The 21,294-nt window shown below is 41.7% G+C and overlaps 1 long non-coding RNA gene across 1 annotated transcript in view; it reads left to right on the top strand.

Moving 5' to 3' along the window:
• Positions 1 to 636: 636 nt before the first annotated feature.
• Positions 637 to 21,294, top strand: part of LOC140718191 (uncharacterized) — a 34,878-nt gene continuing 14,220 nt past the window's right edge. The window contains exon 1 of the long non-coding RNA XR_012096641.1: positions 637 to 716. This is a non-coding gene — a long non-coding RNA (uncharacterized lncRNA). The remainder of the gene's footprint in view (positions 717 to 21,294) is intronic.

The following is a 21,294-nucleotide window of genomic DNA, read 5'->3' as shown; positions in this document are numbered from 1 at the left end:
CTAGTGAATAGCCATCAAATGCTCTTCATATGACAAACCATTCAATACTGAAATCATTTTCATGAACCTTCTTTGAATCCTCTCCACTGTCAGCAGTGGAGAATCCTTTCTAAAACTGCTCACAATACATTTTGGGCCGAAAGGCTGTTTCCTGTGCTGTTCTGCCCATGTTCTATGAGTAGGTAAAGGGGACCTTAACAATCTTATTACCTGTAATAGAGGTAACAAAAATAGATGGATAAACAAACGGAATGCCTGTTCCAATTTTAAGACAGGTAACACGAAAACAAGTTACAGGATTCTGTTTACAATTGGTTAACTCAGCAGCAACTGAACTTGGCCTAAGCAATTATGTGCCGGTTTGAACAATGTTGTGCCAAACTGGGCCATCAAGGGAGCTTTGATTGAAAAGCTTAACATGCAATTAAGCATCATTTCACTCCACTTCGGATCCTTTCATTGCCGAGCTAAGAAATGACAGCTATCAACTGAGTATACAAGCTTATATATGTATATTTTTAAATAACTATAATCCAACAACAATTATGATCTCAAAAGGTGTGTGGTTAACAAGGTTGTGCAACATCAGGATCTGATTTAATGCTCAGTTTTGCCTTTTATACAGCTATCCTTTACCCAGGAAAAACTCATTGTGAAGGCAGAAGCTCATTCACGGCTGGAAGACAAATAAAGCTACTGATGCTGGAAACTGGCAGGTAAACTGCTCCTTCGTTGTTTCCCATTGTCCTGCTCTGTCTGCCTTCTCACCTAGTTTCTGTAAGCTGACTTTCCCGATGGTCAGTATTCTGCTCTGCCATCTGATTTCCGAACGGCCCTTGAACCCAAAAGCACGACATCGTTGTTCGTCTTTCGTGTTATGCATTTATTTTTGAGCACCTAATGAAGTGGGCACTGAGCTTGGCTGCCTGTGGCCTTCTGCTGCTGTACCTCATCCACTTCAAGGTTCAACATGGTGTGTGTTCTGACGTGCCTCCCAGCTCACCACTGCTGTAACGCGCGGTTGAGTCCAAAATTCAGAGTACGTTTATTATCGAAGTATGTTATACTTTGATTATACAACCGTGAGATTCGTCTCCTTACAGGCAGTCATAAAATAAAGAAAACCCAAAAAGGAGGCCTTTAAAAAAGTCCATCAAACGCCCAGTGTGCAGAGACGGGGGGGGGGGGGGGGGGAAATCGTGCAAACGATAGAAGTAAGCAAATGGCATTCAGAGCTGAAGTTTTACAAAAGGCGCAAAGCCGGGCATCACCACAGCCGGAACAGGCCGCAGCCTCAGTTCAGCACAGAGCGGCAAGCGGAACCGGGCAGAACCGACCCATCCCTCGCCTCCGGCCCCAACGTCCTGACCTTCTGGTGTTTAAATCATCCAAACATCAGGTCATTCCTCGCCCTCAGTCAGCTCTGGGGCCTGGAGCCTGTCGCCATAATTCTGCCCTTAGGGTGTTGGACAGTGTGGCTCATTGGGCCAGAAGGGTCTGTTCCACACTGTATTAATAACTAGATAGATGGATAGACAGATAGATAGATAGATAGATAGATAGATAGATAGACATAGATAGACAGACAGACAGATTGATAGACAGATAAATAAATAGATAAAAAACAAACAAACAAAGATGTAAATAAATAAGCCCAGCGCTTATGTGTAACAATTCCTGTCCTTTATTTCATTGTTGTTATTAGCAGGTTTGTGCGAAATCAGTTCATACTCTTTTTAAATAGGTGCAAAAAAAGGTAATGAGTTGTTGCCTAACGTGTGACCTTAAATTATACTCGTCAATGCAATATGACTAAAGAAAAATGAGAGGAAATTTTCCTCTGTACTTTCCACCAACTTTCATGATTCCACCGCCAAGAATGAGCATTCCACTTTGACCACTATCAGGATTCTTCTGCACGTTTGGAATTATTTTATGGACATGATTAAATTTGATCTTACCTCAGCTCAGTGTTAGAACGTTTCCTGGGGAAGAGAAGATTAAAAACATGTCACTTGTTATGCTCACCGTCCATGTTGTCTCTAGGCAAACATTTCTGTTAGTCCTTTTGCCAAGAGTGCACAGTTATTAATTACGACCAAATTATCCACAGCTGGATTCTGTAATAAGTGGTAAATCTCATGAGGATATTCAAAACTCTTTTAAATAAGATTTTTAAAGTTGGAATAATGTTTATAATGCAATTCAATTTCTGAAGGCAGGGATCAAAGGTTACGAGAGGATTTTTTCCATCTATTCATAGCTTGTGAACATCAGCGCTAGGGCCAGCATTTATTGCCCATCCCTCATTTAACCTTTGACCTGAGTGTCTTTCTGGGTCATTTCAGAAGGTAATTTAGAACTTCCCTGGCTTGGTGTCAGACAAGGGTAGTAGATTTCATGCATTTAGGGATATAATTTTTATGGATTACAACACTAATTTCTGCTCCAGAATTAGTTAACTAAATTTGAATATCCAATCTGCTTCGGTAGGCTTAATCTGAAACAGCATCTCTGTATTACTAGCGCAGGCCCCTGGAATGTTAGCTCAGATATCACTATGCCACAGTAGCTGTAAGTTCTCTATCAATGAATTACTAACATTTGGATTATGAACATCATCTCAAAAAGCTTTACATTCTTTAGCACGAGATGTCCATGTGAACTAACGACCACTTTCAAAGACTCTATGACTCATTCTCCATTTTATTTATCCATTTATTTATTTGTTTGTTTGTTTATTAATTTATTTATTGACGTATTGTTTATTTGTATTTTCACAGTTTGTCTTCTTTTGCACATTGGTTGTTTGTCAGTCTTGGTGTGTAGTTTTTTCTTGATTCTATTGTATTTCTTTGTAACTACTGTGAATGCCCACAAGGAAATGTATCTCAGGGTAGGATAAGGTGACATAGGTGTACTTTGGTAATAAATTTGCTTTGAACTTTAAACTTTGAACAGGAAGTGTTATTGTTAGTAATGCCTTGAACTTCATGTCAATTTATGAAAATTCACTCATCTTTGACATTAATGCATTTGAGGAAAACTTTGTTGGAAAGAAAATTAAAACTGCAGGATCCTACACCCCTTGGGGAGGGGGATATAATTAGTGATTGTCAAAAGGGGGAGGCGGGGTCTCCTAATGTGAGGGGTCTGTTGATAAAGGGAATACTAGTCATGGGCAAAAGGATTTATGGGAATGGCTGAGTTCTGGAAGGCAGAAGGAGGGAGCTCTCTTAAGAAAGCAGCGGGACTCACCCCTTGGGTTTTCCAGCTCTCCTGGGAAACCCTCCCTGCCACTAATAAATTCAAATCCTGCTCCAGTTGTAGAGCCCTGTATATGAGTACATGGAAATGCAAATGGCTGTCGACAAGCTGACATTCATCACTAAGATGGACAGTAGGCACGTCTTCAACCCCATCCAGCCAAGCATGGTTAATATCTTGTGGGGAGAATGCTCTCTTTTTCCCAGAGTTACAGAGTCAGAACTAGAAGGCAGAGGTTTAAGGTGACAGGGGCAAGATATAATCAGAACTTGAGGGGCAACATTTTTATACAGAGGGTGGTATGTAAGTGGAATGAGCTGTCAGAGGAAATGGTTGATGCAGGTACAACAACAACCTCAGAAAGTTGTTAGATGGTCGACGGGCAGGTCCATAGACAGGAAAGCTTTTGGAGAATATGAGCCAAATGCTGACAAATACAACTATCTTGGATGGGAATCTTGTTAGGCATGGACCAGTTGGGATAAGGAGCCTGTTTCCATATTCTGTGACTCTACGTTAAGCACCTGCGCTCCATCCGCCAGAAGTGGAACTTCCCGGGGGCCAAACAGTTAATTCTGATGAGAATCAGAATTCCCGTTCTGATATGGCCTTGTCTTGTGTGAAGGAGCAACACCTTATGTTGGGGTAGCCTCCAACTTGATGACATGAATATTGAGTTCTCCTTCTGGTTAAAAAAAATTCCTTCCCATTTCCCCTCTTCCTCTATTCCCTACTCTGGCTTTTTACCATTTCTCACCTGCCTCTCACCTCCCCCTGGGTCACCTCCTCCTCCCCTTTCTCCTCTGGTCCACTCTCCTCTCCAATCAGATTCCCTCTTCTCCAGACCTTTACCTTTCCCACCCACATGGCTTCACCTATCACCTTCCAGCTAGTCTCTTTCCCCTCCCCCCACCTTCTTTATTCTGACGTCTTCCCTCTTCCTTTTCAGTCCTGGGAAAAAAGGTCTCAGCCCAAAATGTCAACTGTTAATTCATTTATATAGATGCTTCCTGACCTGCTGAATTCCTCCAGCATTTTGTGTGTGTTGCTTTGGATTTCCAGCATCTGCAGACTTAGTCTTGTTTAGTCTTTCTCTCTCGCTCTCTCTTGTTCTCTCTCACCCTCACTCTCACTGTCTTATTCTCACTCTCCTACTCGTACACCCTCACGCACACTCACATACATCACACACACCCTTCGTTTTAAATTTTTTTTAAAAAATTTCGGCGGGTTCTCCTAAAATATTCATACAAACGGTACTTCTAAAATTTGCAATCTTTGAGTTTGAGGAACTATTTTTAATAATATTATTCTGATACTTTTTCTGTTGGTACAAATACTTATTTAGGACGTTAGTTGCTTCAGTTACTGAAAAAAGATGGCCTTGAGCTTTCATTTGATAACATTGAGAAAAAATTATGAGGCAGTTGCCATGACACCACCTGGTGGCTAAGCTGTGTAATTGCACAGTGTCTCAGCCCCAATGCCCGAGGACATTTCTGTTCTTGAGAGTATTATTAGAATTCATATATAATACTAGTATATAGTTTTTAATGTTATAAATAGACATAAAGTTAACTAAAACATGGAAGCAAGAAGAAAGTTTTTATACTGGAAAGGCATGTCAACATAAATGTATTTTATTGCACACACAAACAGAGAAGATGTTGCACAGCCAGTGATGAAATCTTATTGCTTATGAACTAACAAAAGCAAAAATAATGACATTCCAACAATATTTAATTTGCTCTAATGCACTTTGGTGTAGATTGGGGTTGTAAGAGGCGCTATAGAAATATAAATCTTTTTCTTCTTTAATTTGTAAGTTGTAAAAGTCGCAGCGGGCAGTAAATATGTCTCAGAACTGCACAGCCAGGTGTTCTCCTATTTACCACATATGTGTAGATGGTTTTAATATAAAATATCTCTTGGTTTCCTTATTTTATGAGCTTCAGTAAATGCTGGGAAAGTATTTTGTGGAGTATTATAATTTTGTTTTGATACAATCTCCCTACCCCCAACAAAGGTAAAGATAATCGATGATATGCACTTTATTAGAAAACCAATTTCCTTCTAACATCAATATTCTCATTCTATTAACAGCATTGATATAAAATTTTTATTAATTTTCTCATGCTGAAATAATATTGCTCCCTGGTTGCACCACTTAGTTCTTCTTTAATTTCTTAGGAAATGTTCCTTCATTTCAGACCTTGGTCGATGTCCACTGTTTCTGGGGAAATATTTGATGTCCACTGTCAATGTCCACTGTTTCTGAGGAGACATTCAATGTACACTGACGAGGACAAAATGATTGGATCGATGTCTACTCTCAATGTTCATTGTTTTTTTAGGAAATGGTCATTGTCCACTGTTTCTGAGGAGATGTTCAATGTCCTCTGTTAAGGAGAAAATGATTGTGTTGATGTCCGCACTCAGTGTTCATTGTTTTTGAGGAAATGGTTGATATCCACTGTTTCTGAGGAAATACTATATTTGATGTCCATTGTCAATGTCCACTGTTTCTGAGGAAATGGTTGATGTCCACTCTCAATGTCCACTGTTTCTGAGCAAATATTTGATGCCCACTGTCGATATCCAGTTTCTGAGGAAAGGGTCAATGTCCATTGTTTCTGAGAAAATGATCAGATCAATGTCCACTGTTTCTGAGGAAACATTTATTGTCCGCTGTTGATATTCAGTTTCTGAGGAAATGGTTGATGTCCACGCTCAATGTCCACTTTCTGAGGAAACATTTGATGCCCATTGTTGACATCCTGTTTCTGAGGAAATGGTAAATGTCCACTGTCGATATCCATTGTTTCTGAAGAAATGATCAATGTCTACTCTCAATGTTCACTGATTCTGAGGAAGTGGTCAATGTCCACTGTCGATATTCAGTTTCTGAGGAAATGGTTGATGTCCACTGTTGATATATCCACTGTTTCTGAGGGAAACATTTGATGTTCACCTTCAATATCCAGTTTCTAAGGAAATGGTTGATGTCCATTGTCGATATCCACTGTTTCTGAGGATAAGGTTGATGTCCACTGTCAATATTCAATGGTTCTGAGGAAACACTTGATGCCCACTGTTGACATCCAGTTTCTGAGGAAATAGTTGATGTCCACTCTCTCTCTCAGATGTTCAATATCCACTGTTTCTGAGATGGTTGATGTCCGAAGTTCAAAGTTCAAAGTAAATTTTACTATCAGAGTACATATATGTCACCATATACAACCCTGAGATTCTATTTCCTGTGGGCATACATAGTAAATGTATAGAATAGTATCTATAACAAGATCAATGAAAGATCAACTAGAGTGCTGAAGACAACAAACTTTGCAAATGCAAATAATGATAAATAATGAGAACATGAGATAACGAGGTAAAGAGTCCTTAAAGTGAGATCGTTGGTTGTAGGAACAGTTCAATGATGGGGCGAATGATGTGCAGGAAGGCACAGAGTCGACTGTACTTCCTAAGAAGGTTGGCGTCATTCAATGTCTGTGGTGAGATGCTGAAGATGTTCTATAGGTCAGTTGTGGAGAGCGCCCTCTTCTTTGTGGTGGCGTGTTGGGGAGGAAGCATTAAGAAGAGGGACGCCTCACGTCTTAATAAGCTGGTAAGGAAGGCGGGCTCTGTCGTGGGCAAAGTACTGGAGAGTTTAACATCAGTAGCTGAGCGAAGGGCGCTGAGTAGGCTACGGTCAATTATGGATAACTCTGAACATCCTCTACATAGCACCATCCAGAGACAGAGAAGCAGTTTCAGCGACAGGTTACTATCGATGCAATGCTCCTCAGACAGGATGAAGAGGTCAATACTCCCCAATGCCATTAGGCTTTACAATTCTACCGCCAGGACTTAAGAACTTTTTAAAAGCTATTATTAATGCTTTTGAGATAGTGATTTAGATGCATATCATATTCTTTACTGAGTTAAGTATTGTATGTAATTAGTTTTGCTACAACAAGTGTATGGGACATTGGAAAAAAGTTGGAATTTCCCCATGGGGATGAATAAAGTATCTATCTATCTATCTATCTATCTATCTATGAGTGACGCTATTCCCTTTTGTTCAAGAGCCTGATGGTTGTGGGGTAGTAACTGTTCATGAACCTGGTGGTGCGAGTCCTGGGGCACTTTGGGCCGAAACCCTTCATCAGGCTCCATTCAGGGAACAATTTTGGCAAGGGCTGCGGGCCAGTGCTTGGGTCCCACTGACAATAACACGGACTATGGCCATCTTGGGACCCCCACCAGCTGTAGAGGCCACGTCTTTATGCATTTTTAAGGCAGAGGTTTATAGACTCTTGATTGGTCAGAGCATGAAGGGATACAGGTGAGGCGATGGGGGGGGGGGAGGCAGAAGAATGGGGCTGAGAGGAAAATGGATCAGCCATGATGAAATGGCAGAGCAGACTCAATGGGCCAAATGGCCTAATTCTGCTTGTATATTTTATGGCCTTATGGTCTTATTATCACATCCCACTCCATCCATTCCAATATTGCTGGTAAGCACATTCTGGAAGCCACAACCACTGAGTGTAACAACATGCCAATTCGCCAGTGGATATTAATGAACCCATGGCCTTGACAATGCACTTGGGTCAATCCCTGTAAACTTAATTTTGACCCCAACCCCTGCCCTCACAAGACCCAATGAGTTCAGAAGGCTCTTAAAACAGCAAGGGTTTAAGACAAATCCTTTTTAAACCATGCAATGTTCTCAGAGAGTTTTCTTTACAATTAAGAAATTGATTTATTGTGATCCTATTCTAATGCTCTAAATTAAAATATTTTACTACATAAAATACTCCATCTTTGTTCATGTCTTCACATGCCTTGGGGCTGCAGTTCTAATCACTCACTGGGGAGTAATACTTCCTGAGTGAGATTTATGAGGAGAAAGATTTCCAAAGCTGCTCCATATTATGTAAAATTCTGATAAATTCTGCCCTATGGACACGACCTGAGCCCAGTTTTCCTAGAGGTTCAATTCTACGCTTATCTTGCCCTTCTAAGCTTATACTTTTGCTTCATGGATTTCAGTTTTGGAGTCCAGACAGAATTTCAGGGAAAAACTAATTGTTGTTTTAGTCCAGGGGGAAAATTGGCCTTTGTAAGCCAGATAGATCTCTTGCTCTTGACCGCACTTGGTGAATGCTGGGCATCTAGTTTTGCCTGCTCAAGTCTCTTCCTGCTGCTGGTCCACCTTCTGCAGCCTCGAAAGGGCTATCTATAAAAAAGATGAGTTTGCCTCGAAGTAATTTATGCTTGCAAGGAGAGGGGGAATGCAGGCTTCTCTACAGAAGCCTAAACCTCTGGAATTATTAGAAACACAGCGGCCTCTTTATTAGGCAGCTCCTAAACCTAACAAAATGGCTACTGAGTGTAAGTTTGGAACCTTCTGCTGCTGCAGCCCATCCACATCAAGTTTTGATGTGCTATGAATACAGAGAACACCACTGTTGTAACATGTGGTTATTTGAGTTATTGTCACCTTCCTGTCAGCTAGAACCAGTCTGGCTGTTCTCCTCTGAACTCTCTCATTAACAAGGCATTTTTCCCCACAAACTCACTGGATTTTTTTTTTGTTTTTCATGTCATTCTCTACAAACTCCAGAGACTGTTCTGCGTGAAAACCCCAGGAGATCAGCAGTTTCTGAGATACTCAAACCACCCCGTCTGGCACCAAAAATCATTCCACAGTCAAAGTCTCTTAGATCGCAATTCTTTCCCATTCTGATGTTTGGTCTGAAAAACAATTATACCTTTTAACCATGCCTACATACTTTTATGCGTTGAGCTGCTGCCACGTGATTGGCTGATTAGGTATTTGCATTAACGAGCAGGTGTAATAAAGTGCTCACTGGGTATGGGTTGTAGCCGACAGTAGCATTCTCCACCATGTGGCTGGTGTTTGGATTTCCTCTTCTCGGAACCAGTGAACTGCCTATGGAATCTAGTGGAGCAGCTCACATTCCCCAAACTTCACAAATTCAATTCATCTCAACTGTCAATTGCTTTGATTTTGCCTAGATGTTACTGAATTCTTACAAGTGCTAAATATTTGCAATTAAAAGTTAAATTAAATGTTAAATAAAAATTTTATAAATGTTAAATAAATTAATTGTTAAATATTTTTTCAAACTGGCTGATAAATCTTCTCCTCCAACCCAGTTGTCCAATACTAAGGGAAACCCTCTTCTAATTACAAAAATAATTTTATTACAACTTTTCTGCCACGGAAGCACAGAGACAATAACAATGACTAACACAAACTAAATTAGAAGATTTCTCCTTCCTTTCTAAAATGTCATTTATCCCGGTGGTGCCCAACAGTGCCAGAGCATCTCCATGGTAACTGTGGACATCACAAATTCCTTTTCAGGGTAGACCAAAGTAAAACAATGACAGTGCAGGAAAAAGTGTAACAGCTACAGAGAAAGTGCAGTGCAGGCAGACAATAAGGTGGATTATGAGGTCAAGAGACCATTTCATTATACTAGGGAACTCTTTATTGGTCTTATAACAGTGGGGTAGCAGCTATCTTTGAGCCTAATGCTTTCGGGCTTTTGTATCTTCTGCGCAAAGGAAGAGAGAGAAGAGAGAATGCCCGGACTAGGTGGATAGGTTGACTGTTTTACTGAGGCAGCAAGCAATATCAACAGAGTCCATGGAGGGTAGGCCAGTTTCCATGATGTGCTCAGCTGTGACCACAACACTCTACGTCTCCTTTCAGTTGTATGCAGAGCAGTTGCCGTGCCAAGCTGTGATGTATCCGGATAGGACGGTTTTGACGGTGCATCGATAAAATTTGGGAAGGGTTGGCGGGGGCATGCCAAATTTCTTTTAGCCTCCTGAGGAAGTAGAGGCATTGGTAACCTTCCTTAGTTGTGATATGCAAACTCGACTCCTGGTGTAAGATGGCATCCAGGTCATTTTGGAGAAATGATTGAACCGTACTAGGACGAGGCAGAAGGTAAGTCACAGTAATTAACCAGATAACTCCTTCTCTAATGGGATAATGGTGGGGCAATGTGGAACAAACCATTTCTTTCATTTGAAGTGTTTTCTTAAAAGAGCAGGATTGGTTTTTGGGCCCATTGGGCCTGCTCCTTCAATAAGATAACTGATCTTCTATCTTATCAATTTTCCATCAATCTTAAGTCCTTTGATTTTATCTACAGCCTGATATTCAACAATTGATATCTATAGTGCTTACTTTGAAGTCTTTCTGCTTAAACATGACTCCTAAGCACCATTTGTATAAGACACCTTCCAGCTGGCAAAGCACGCACCTTTCCAACGGATGGACAATACCTCATCCAACCACTCGATGTCAAGGGTTAAGGGTGAAAGGTGAAATGTTTAAGGGGAATATCAAGAGGAACTTCTTTACTCAGAGGGTGGCGAGAGTGTGTGCCAATGGAAGTAGTGGATGGGGGTTTGATTTCAACACAAGAGGAATTTGGATATGTACATGGATGGGAGGGGTAGGGAGGGTCCAGGTGTAGGTCGATGAAACTGGGCAGATTAGTAGTCCAGCTAGATGGGCCAAAAGGCCAGTTTCTGTGCTGTAGTTTTTGATGACTCTTTGACAAAATCATGGAAGAGTGCTTATAAAAAGTTTGAACAAGAAGTGAGGAGTGGTTGGAGTAGTTGACAAGACTTCAATGTGGAAAATCACAGGAAGTTGTTAGTGAGGATTCTGAAGGCATTCCCAATCCCCAGTATATACTGATCTCTTGTCTGAATGCATTCCTCAGGATATATAGGTGTCTTGCCTGAAACAATCCCCGATATATACAACTGTCTTGTCTGAAGACATTCTCATTCCCAATACATATTGGTGTCTTGTCTGAAGGTATTCCCCATATACTGATGTCTTGTTCAAACAAGTTTGTCACTGTTGCATTGGCAATGTTATAAATTAACACTTCAGCCTGCCGTACATGTTGCTGTACCTTCTTGATTTGGGTTTGTCAGGACAGAGATTCAACTTAGAGTGGTGTAAATGTCTAATTAAAATCTCCCTCTGTTGGCCTGGACTGTGTAAGTCTTGAGTATGTTTGACACTGTGGCAGACTTCTGACTCAGCACATGTGTAAATGTCAACTCTGTAAAATAATATATGGATCGTATTTAACCAAGGTGGAATTTAGCCAGGTTATGTGGATGTAAATTATCTGCCGAATCAAACTGTGACACAAAGTGGAAAAAATGTGAAGGGGAGACATAACTAGCAGTAAAACCGGACAGGAAAGTGTTTTGATTTGAAATTTAAGCTATAATTTGGCTGTGTAAACATTTCTGAGGATCTACTGTGTCCTGGGCCCAACATATCGATGCGGTTACAAAGAAGTTACATGCAGTTACACGACAGCGGCTATATTTCATTAGGAGTTTGAGGAGAATTGGTATGTTCACCAATGACACTCACTAATTTCTACAGATGTACCATGAAGAACGTTCTAACTGGCTGTATCTCGGTCTGGTTTGTCGAGGGAGGGCACTACACAGGATCAAAATAAGCAGCAGAAAGATATAAACTCCATCAGCTTCATTATGGTCACTGGCCTCCCCAACGTATTGGACATCTTAAAGGAGCGAGGCCTTAAAAAGGTGACATCCATCATTAAGGAGCCCCAACAACCAGGAAATGCCTTGTTCTCATTGCTACCATCAGGGAGGAGGTACCGGAGCTTGAGGGCACACTTTCTATGATTCAGGAACAGCTTCTTCCCCTCTGCCATCTGACTTCTGAATGGACATTGAACCCGTGAACACTACCTCACTACTTTTTTTTTGGCACCACTTAATTTAACTGTACAGGACTTTGGTGCAACCAGGCCTGGACTGTTGTGTACATTTCTGGTTGCCCGGTAACAGGAAAGATGTCATTAGGCTGGAAGGAGTGCAGAAAAGGTTCACAAAAAATATTACCAGGTCTAGAGGCCGTAAGTCACAGGAGAGGGTTGATAGGTGAGGATTTTTCTCCTGGAGTGTAGGAGGCTGAGGGTTGACATCATAAGACCATAAGATATAGGAGCAGAATTAGGCCATTCGGCCCATCGAGCCTACTCTGCCATTCCATCATGTCTGATCCATTTCCCACTCAGCCCTAAGAGGTTTATAAAATCACAAAAGCAATAGATAAGTTTCAGCAAGGCATTTGATAAGGTACCCTATGCAAGGCTTATTGAGAAAGTAAGGAGGCATGGGATCCAAGGGGGCATTGTTTTGTGGATCCAGAATTAGCTTACACACAAAAGGCAAAGAGTGGTTGTAGATGGGTCATATTCTGCATGGAGGTTGGTGACCAGTGGTGTGCCTCAGGGATCTGTTCTGGGACCCTTACTCTTCGTGATTTTTATAAATGACCTGGATGAGGAAGTGGAGGGATGGGTTAGTAAGTTTGCTGATGACACAAAGGTTGGTGGTGTTGTGGATAGTGTGGAGGGCTGTCAGAGGTTACAGCGGGACATTGATAGGATGCAAAACTGGGCTGAGAAGTGGCAGATGGAGTTCAGCCCAGGTAAATGTGAGGTGGTTCATTTTGGTAGGTCAAATATGATGGCAGAATAGTATTAATGGTAAGACTCTTGGCAGTGTGGAGGATCAGAGGGATCTTGGGGTCCGAGTCCATAGGACACTCAAAGCTGCTACGTAGGTTGACTCTGTGGTTAAGAAGGCATATGGTGCATTGGCCTTCATCAATCGTGGGATTGAGTTTAAGAGCCGAGAGGTAATGTTACAGCTATATAGAAACCTGGTCAGGTCCCACTTGGAGTACTGTGCTCAGTTCTGGTCACCTCACTACAAGAAGGTTATGGAAACTATAGAAAGGGTGCAGAGGAGATTTACAAGATGTTGCCTGGGTTGGGGAGCATGCCTTATGAGAATAGGTTGAGTGAACTTGACCTTTTCTCCTTGGAGCGGCAGAGGATGAGAGGTGGCCTGATGAGAGGCATGGATCGTGTGGATAGTCAAGGGGCTTTTCCTCAGGGCTGAAATGGCTCACATGAGAGGGCACAGTTTTAAGGTGCTTGGAAGTAGGTACAGAGGAGATGTCAGGTGTAAGTCTTTTATGCAGAGAGTGATGAGTGTGTGGAATGGGCTGTTGATGACTGTGGTGAGGGCAAATATGATAGGTACATGGAGCTTAGAAAAATAGAGGGCTATGGGAAACCCTCGGTAATTTCTAAAGTAAGTATAGGTTCGGCACAGCTTTGTGGGCCGAAGGGCCTGTATTGTGCTGTAGGTTTTCTATGTTTCTATAAATTTAAGGTGAGACAGAAAAAAGTTTCAAGGGGACATGAGCAGCAACTTTTTCTCACAGAAGGAAGTGGGCATGTGGAACGAGGAAGTGGTAGGGACAGGTATAATTATAATGTTTAAAATTCATTGAGATAGGTACATGGACAGAAAATGGTTAGAGCAGGGGTTCCCAACCGGGGGTCCACAGACCCCTTGGTCAATGGTAAGGGTCCATGGCATAAAAAGGTTGGGAACCCCTGGGTTGGAGGGATATGGGCCAAATGCAGGCAAATGGGGCTGGATCAGGAAGGCATCTTGGTTGCTATGCATATGATGGGCTGATAGGCCAACCTCTATGCTATATAACTCCATCAGAATGAGAATCAGGTTTTTTATCACTAACGTACAGTGTATGTCGTCAAATTTGTTGTTTTGTGGCAGCACTGCAATGCAATGCCAAAAAAAAAATTCTAAGTTACAATAAGAAATATATAAAAATATAAATAAGGCCAAATCACTAGGTAGTATCCATGGACTGTTCAGAAATCGGCTGGCTGAGGGGAGCAAGCTGTTCCTAAACCATTGACTCCATGGTTCTAGTAAAGTAGATGCAAGCATGAAGTGGTCTTCTGCTTTGTGCTAACTCTGGTTTTCCCTGCTGAAGCCAGTGAATGGAGGAGCATTTCTGGTATTTCAGTTTCACGTACTGTGTAGCATAGAGTACGTGTTACTCTTTCTCCTGCTGTGCTGCAAGGGCAAGTCGGATTGTACACTAAAGAAGAGCCCCACCGTGCTCTGGGTTGGCAGCCAGTTACTGTTTCCTGATCTCGGTTTTCCCACTGGGAGTCTCTATCGTCCGCTTGCACTGTCTCCCTGTAATAAAAACTCAGGGTGGTTGAGGACCTTGCGGGGAGGGTGGGGGGGTGGGATCTGATGTTCACACGTGCCTGCCGCCGTTCTTCTCTCTGACGGCCGAGGCTGCGGGTTTGAGAGGTCGCAGGAGTCACCGCAGTCCATTTTGCTGATGTTCTCTACAACGTCCATGGTCCATTGCTGGTGCAGGGAGTGACTGTTCCGGGGGTGAATGGTGAGCAAGCCCAAGTGCCCTCGATAGTGTTCACCCACTCGAGCGTGCAGACTTTACTTGTCAGGGAAGCTGGGAGCTTTTCCCCTCATTAAGCCTCGCAGATGGTGGAAAGGCTTTGGGAATCAAGAGGAGTGTAACTTAATTAGACTTTCTCCTTTTGGAGATGGTCTATGCTTGGAATTTTTGTGGCATGAATGTTCCTTGTGATCTGTATTTAATATCTAAGTAATATTTCAGTAACCTTGTATATATATTAAATTAAGTATTCTTGTTCCTTTAAATAATTCATTATAGGCGATATGTGTAAATGTGTTAATTTTATACTGTACATCATCATTCAAAGTTAGACTCACATTTTGGACTCAAATGTCCTTTTTTGAATTAGTTTAATGTTTTGAAGTTACGGAACATAACACCTTGCTCTAGGTGCATATGGACTGCTTTGTGTGCTGAGGACAGTGAATGGAATTGAACGTTATGTACAGGAGCCTGAAGACTCACACACAGCGTTTTAGGAACAGCATCGTCCCCATCCGTCATCAGATTTCTGAACCCCCATGAACATGACTTCCCCCTTCCTCTTTAGCACCATTCATTGATCTTTGTAACTTCTCGAAATCTCTTATGTCTTGCTTTTGCAGAACAACAGGTATCAGGACATGTGTCAGTGATAATAAACGTGATTTTGATTTTGATGAAGCAAGGTGAAGATGGTTGGTCTAAGGACTCTTCTCTGAGGAACTCCTGCAATGTTGTCCCGCACCCAGAGTGAATAACCTCCAGCAAACACAAACATCTTGCTTTATGCAGGATGTGACTCCAATGACTGGAGTGTTTTCCCACTAACGTCTGTTAACTTTAGTCTCACTAAGATTTTTTTGATCCAACACTCAACCAAGTCCCTCATAGACAGCGCTGTCACTCACACCTCTGGATTTCCTGCTCCTTTTCTCAAAATTCAGGCTCTTTGTGAGGGTATTTTCCAAAGGGAAGATTAACTTTCCCGGTCTGCGAACCTCTGGGGAAGTCGAAGGCCCAGTTCTGCAGGTCCGAGCCAATAGAAGGCTGCAGGCTGAAGTCGGCCCATCCTGATGTTGGAGGACTGTTGGGGGAGGGGAGAAGCGGGGCTTGTTTCTCTGTTGTTGCTTTGTCGATTGATATGTTCTGTATTTTTCTGCTGAGAGATTGCGGGCGTGCTAAGTTGGCGCTGGATTGTGTGATGTCACTTGCGGGCTGCGCCCAGGGCATCCTCGAGAGTGCTGTTCCCGATGAAGGGCCGGAACATCGACTGTTTATTCCTCTCCATAGATGCTGCCTGACCTGCTGAGTTCCTCCACTACTTTGTATGTGTTCCATCTTCGAGTGTGTTGGTTGCTAATGGAAATGACACATTTCACTGTATGCTTCAATGTACGTGCGATAAATAAATCTGAATCTAACTTGAATTCTGTGCTGAACGGGAATGTACTTCGGTTGTTAGAGCAAGGAGTCATAAAGGAAGAAGCCTGTAGAATATTTCTCTGCTGTTGGAAAAAGTCATCGGGGTGTTACGATGACAATAGAGAGTTTGTTTATAATTCCAAAGAAACCATTTTAAAGCTTGGTGCATCTGCATCTGGAGTTATTAGTGACTAGAGAGATGAGGAGATTACATAAAGTGGTGGATACAACCCAGTCCAGTCCATTACAGGAAAAGCCTACCCCACCATTGAGCACATTTACAAGGAGCCCTGCCGTATGGAAGCATCATCTATCATTAAGGTCCCCTACTATCCAGGCCATGCTCTCTTTTGACTACTGCCGCTGGGCAGGAGCTACAGGAGCCTTAAGTCCCACACTATCAGATTCAGGAACAGTTGTTACCCTGAACCAGCATGGATATCTTCACTCACCTCAACACTGAACTGATTTCACAACCTATGGACTCACTCTCAAGGACTCTACAACTCAAGTTCTCAGTATTACTTATTTACTTATGTTATAAATTTTGTTTTGTCATTACCCCCTCAGCCTCCTGATCCAAAGGGGATAACTTCACACAAGTTCACTTGCCCCATCATTGAAATGTTCCCATTTTCACTTTCAAGAGCTCTTCATCTCATGTTTTCGATAGTTATTGTTCATTTATTTATTATAATTTTTTCTTTATTTTTGTATTTGCACTTTTGGTGTCTTTTGCAGACTGGTTGAATTCCTGAGTAGGTGTGGTCTTTCATTGATTTGTTATGGTTATTATTCTGTTGACTTATTGAGTATGCCCACAAGAAAATGAATCTCAGGGTTGTATATGGTGATGTGTCTGTACTTTCATAATAAAAAGACTTCTTTAATTTTGAACTTTTAACTATTATGATGCAAATCCAAGGACCCCCATCACCCAGGGTGGTCACTGCTACCATCAGGGAGGAGGTACAGAGGCCTGAAGACACACACTCAATGAATCAGGAACAGCTTCTTCCCCTCTGCCATCCGATTCCTAAATGGACATTGAACCCATGGACACTACCTCACAACTTTTTAATTTTATTTTTGCACTACCTATTTAATTTAACTATTTAAAAAATATATACCGTAAATCCTGTTTTTTCTATCATTATGTATAGAATGTATAGACAGCACATGTTATGACGTATCCTGGTGATATTAAACCTGGATTCTAATTCTGAAAAGACAATTCTTTGCCAGGTTCCTCTTGAAAAGCTAGACAGTAACAGTTTCTAGATACAAAGGTTGTGAATTCAAATGAGATAAGGCAGCATCTATGAAAAGGAGTGAAGAGTTGCCATTTTATACCAAGACCCTTCATCGGAGATAGGTCTGAAGCACTGGCTCTTTATTCCTCTCCATAGCTGCTGCCTGACTTACTGAGTTCCTCCAGCATCTGCAGAATCTCTCGGCTTATGAATCCAAATAAGCTTTTGTTTTTAGTGCGTGTGTAGAACTTGTGCATGAAATGGCCCCATTTACACATCGACAAAAATTGAAAAATGAATCAATAAATTTGAAGCATATTTTTTTTAACTAAAAACCTAGTGTAATTCATTTACTGTATGTCACCTCTTGGGTAGCATCTGTTCAATGGGACTTAAATCCCCACAAAGCAAGGAAGAGAATGATATGTACAGTATATCATGAGATGAGAGCAGTCATGATGGCTTCATTACTTTTGGCAGTTTTGTGTATTTATATTTTGTGTGCAAAAAAAAAAAGAAAGATATAACTTCAATTTAAATAGAGTTTTCAATCTTGGATAGCTTACAGTCAGTACTGTGTGTGATAGTTTACATTTAAATCAGTCCCTTGCTCGGTACTGCTGTATACTCAGAGAGTCCCCATTCTTTATGGTACAATAACATTTCACTGATAATAAGGCATGTCAAATGTTAACAATTAGATATTAATCAAAGCCAGCTCACGTCAGCTCTTTCATGCCAGCACATCATAGACATGCAAACAATGAGGCACAAAAGCCTCCTCCACAGATTCAAATGTGGAAGCCTGTCAGTTTAAAAAAAAGAGAAATTACTCTTCTGTGGGTTACAGCTGCACTCCCTCCCCGCTCCGTTAAAGCCACACTTCTCCGGTTCTCGGTGTGCTGTGAGTTGCATGCCAAAAGAAGTAGCTGCATCGCTGACGGGCAAGTAAGACATAGGGGCAGAATTAGGCCATTCGGCCCATCGAGTCTGTTCCCCCATTCGAGCGTTATTACTCCCCTCAACCCCATTCTCCTACCTTCTCCCCGTAGCCTTTGATGCCCTGAATAATCCAGGACTGATCAACCTTCACTTTAAATACACCCAGTGACTTGCTTCCCAGTTGTCTGTGGCAACGAATTTCACAGATTCGCCACCCTCTGGCTAAAGACGTTCTTCCTCGTCTCTGTTTTAAATGGATAACCTTGTATTCTGAGGTTCTGCCCTCTGACCCTCGTCTCTCCACATCCACTCTATTTAAGCCTTTCGGTATTCAATAGGTTTCAATGATAAGCCCCCTCATCCTTCAAAACTCCAGTGAGTACAGGCCCAGAGACATCAAACGCTCCTCATACATTAACCCTTTCATTCCTGGAATCACTCTGGTGAACCCCCTCTGGATCCTCTCCAGTACTGGCACGTTCTTCTTAACTAAGCAGCAGAAAACTGTTCGCCATTCTCCAAGTGAGGCCTCACCAGTGCCTTATAAAGCCTCCGTATTACAGTCTTACTTTTATATTCTAGTCTTTTTGCAAAGAATTCTGACATTGCACTTGTTTTCCTCACTGCCGATTCAACCTGCAAGTTTACTTTAAGGAAATCCTGCATGAGAACTCCCTAATCCCCAGCCCCTAATACAGTAGTTTTCTCCATAAGCTTTTAAGACAGAAGTAAGGAAAGTACTTTTGCTCTAAGCCTCAATCTCAGTTCTGCAGTTGTTTCTTTAGATTGAAAATTCTCAAGTCTAACTTCATTACTGAAGAAGTTATAAATGCGTTAACTTGATAAATCGTGTGTGGAGGCTATCAGATTCCATAACTAAGCTCAGAATGGTTGAGAAATTTACTGAGAAAATTGACCAGGATGCTGCATTGACTTGAGGATCTGAGTTATAGGGATACGTTGAAAAGGTTGGGACTTTATTCCCTGGAGTGTAGGAGAATGAGGGGAGATTTGATAGAGATAAACAAAATTAAGAGGGGTATAGATCGGGTAAATACAAGCAGGCTTTTTCTAGTGAGGTTGGGTGGGACTAGAACTAAAGGTCATAGATTAAGGGTGAAAGATGAAATGGTTAATGAGAACCTGAGGAAGAATGTCTTCACTCAAAGAGTGGTGTGAGTGTGGAATGAGTGGCCAAAGGAAGTGGTGGTTTGATTTCAACGTTTGGGGTGGATATGGAGAACGATGGTCTAGGTGCAGGTCAATAGAACGAAGCAGAATAATAGTTTGGCATGGGTTTGACAGGCTGATGGGCCTGTTTCTGTGCTGTAGTACTCTACGACTTTATGACTCTTTGAGGTGGTTAGAGAGAGACAACATGGATGTGAAAGAGCAGCTCCTGTCAAATGGAAAATTTGAGAAAATAACTAAAGTATGAGTCAGATCATATTCCTGAGTTAAGCGGGCTTCAAGAAGCACAATGAAGGTCCTCTACAGAGACTGTTGCTAAAATTAAATCTTGAAGGGCTGAGACGATTAGGAGATGGGTTAGAGGACAAGCATTGGGGGAAAATGCACTCATCAGGACCTACTGAGGTCTTCATTGTAAGACGTAAACATAGTAAACAGTGTAAAAAAACATGCAAAATGGATTTCAGTGCAAATAAGTGCTTTTGACCAAATTAAGAGATCTAATTATTTTTACATAATGAGACATTGGTAGCAGTGGAGATCCCAAATTACTTAATGGCCCATGACAAAATATAAAGGTGAGGTGTGAAAAGAATCTAAAGACTGAAATCTTGACCACGTTGGCAAGCTTTTATGTACTGAGTTGCTGCCGCATAATTGGCTGATTAGATATCTGCATTAACGTGCTGGTGTACAGGTGTGGCTAATGAAGTGGCCAGTGAGTGTGTAAGGAAGTGTTTGTTTCCTTATAGGTTATATGTTCTCAAATGCTGACTGTTTGCCTACAGCTACGCAGAGCACAGTAAGAACACCGTTTGGCCATCGGGCATGGTGACCATGAACTTTGATGTAGATAGACCTTGCAAGGGAATGGCAGATTCACCCAGTTGTTTCAAGCATTAGATTATAAGGAGTGGTATGAGCGAATCCATCAAAGCTATTTGGATTTCAATGGGAAATTCATAGAGTGGACAAGAAGAAGCATTATCTGTTGGCACCGCCACCTTGAACAAAGGGGCATAACCTGAGATAGATCTGGGACTCCAACAAAATAAGGCCATAAGACAAAGAAGCAGAATTAGGCCATTCAGCCCATCAAGTCTGCACTACCATTCAGTCATGGCTGATTTATATCCCCTCTCAACTCCATTCTCCTGCCTTCTCCCCGTAATCTTTGATGCTCTTACTAATCAAGAACCTATCAGTCTCTACTCTAAATATACCCAATGACTTGGCCTCCACAGCCGTCTTTAGCAACGAACTCCACAGGTTCACTACCCTCTGGTGAAAGAAATTCCTCCTCATCTCTGCTCTAAAGGGATATTCTTGTATTCTGAGACTCCCTCGCTATTGAAAATACATCCTTCATGTCCACTCTATCTGTGCCTTTCAATATTCAGTAGGTTTTATTGAGTTTTATATTCTTCTAAACTCTGTGTACAGGCCCAGAGCTGCTCATATGGTAAGCCTTTCATTCTGAGTAAGCTGCCTCTGGACCCTTTCCAATATCAGCATATCCTGCCTTATAAATTGGGCCCAAAATTGCTCACAATAATCCAAGTGCGGTCTGACCAATGTTTTATAAAGTCTCAGCAATACATCTTTGTTTTTGTATTCTAATCCTCTCAAAATGAATGCTAATATTGCATTTGTTTTCCTTACTACCACCATAACCTGCAAGCTAACCTTTAGGGAATCCTACACAAGGACTCCTAAGACCCTTGCGTCTCCAGTTTCTGAATTTTCTCCCTGCTTAGAAAATAGTCTAGGCATTTATTCCTTCTACCAAAGCACGTGACCATACACTTGACAACACTCTGTTCCATTTACCACTTCTTTGCCCATTCT

Source organism: Hemitrygon akajei, chromosome 29 (assembly GCF_048418815.1).
Source record: "Hemitrygon akajei chromosome 29, sHemAka1.3, whole genome shotgun sequence".
Taxonomy (NCBI): domain Eukaryota; kingdom Metazoa; phylum Chordata; class Chondrichthyes; order Myliobatiformes; family Dasyatidae; genus Hemitrygon; species Hemitrygon akajei.
Note: the sequence above shows the minus strand (reverse complement) of the source record. Positions and strands in the feature narration are given on the sequence as shown.